At 34.0% G+C, this 1,068-nt stretch overlaps 1 protein-coding gene and 1 pseudogene across 1 annotated transcript in view; one reads left to right on the top strand and one right to left on the bottom strand.

Annotated features, from left to right (window-relative positions):
* Positions 1-1,068, bottom strand: part of LOC119587074 (S phase cyclin A-associated protein in the endoplasmic reticulum-like) — a 23,573-nt gene that overhangs the window by 2,213 nt on the left and 20,292 nt on the right. The window lies entirely within an intron of this gene.
* LOC119587070 overlaps positions 394-1,068 on the top strand; it is a 9,182-nt pseudogene continuing 8,507 nt past the window's right edge.

The following is a 1,068-nucleotide window of genomic DNA, read 5'->3' as shown; positions in this document are numbered from 1 at the left end:
CTCATTTAACATAGTAAACACTGCATATGTTTATTTTTACTCAGCTATGATTAATATATTTCCTAGGGATTATGTCATTTATGAGTTGCTGTGGGAAATTTCTCTGGGATTTTTCCTTCTTTATCTCAGTCTCAGTTTTATTTACAAAGTTGTATATTTAGTTCTCATTGTCTTGTTATGTGATGATCTTGTTGGTATGTGCTCTCATATTCTGTACATTTGTTTTTATTTAATTACGTTTAAGAAACTTCCTTTTGAGACATGTTTATGAACTTGGAGTTGCTGTGTTACAAGTTTTTATTTGTGTAATGTTCTGTAGTTTTCATTTTAGACTGATGATAAGTGTTATTTAAGTATTTGTATGTTTCTTTTCATATATGTTCCTCTTTTTACTCTAAGGTTGATGCCATGGAGTCACTAGAGGAGTTGCGACATCCTGGCAGGGTTTTGCACATCCATGAGAAGCTGTCATCACCCTCAAGGAAGCGCTCCTTGTCTGAAAAAATGAGGCGTCATGAGGAGAAGTTGGCCAAAGCTCAGGAATTACGGGAGAAGCTTATTCAGGCAAAAACTGATAAGCTTAAAGATTTATTCAAGAAGGTAATACTCTTCAGGAGTCCCTTTTTTGTATGGTAATAATTTGTGGTTCCATTTCATGATATTATTTTTGTTACTCTTGTATTAGTAATCTTTATATAAGATAAGATTTTAAGAGAATATTCTTGGATAACATTGCAAACTCATGGCACCCTCCCACTAGATTGAAGAAGTCCGTCAAGATAAGGAATTGCTTCTGGGTGAGAAGAGAGATCTGTTCCAACGGAAGATGAAAAGAGCCGAAGAGAAGAGACGACAGCACTTACAGGAGATCATAAACAAAGCTCATGATGAGGAAAATAAAGCAAAGGAAATTGCTTTCATTAATGGGCTAGAAGCTAAAAATAAGTTGCATGACATTATGCAGCAGCATCAGGTATGATTATCATGTATATCTTTAGTAGATGATGAATTCATATTTAAAGGTTATGGTATAAACTGTTTGTAAATAAAACTGAAGTATTTCTAGGA

The sequence above is a fragment of the Penaeus monodon genome, chromosome 22 (assembly GCF_015228065.2).
Source record: "Penaeus monodon isolate SGIC_2016 chromosome 22, NSTDA_Pmon_1, whole genome shotgun sequence".
NCBI lineage: Eukaryota > Metazoa > Arthropoda > Malacostraca > Decapoda > Penaeidae > Penaeus > Penaeus monodon.
This window is presented reverse-complemented; position numbering and strand designations above follow the sequence as displayed.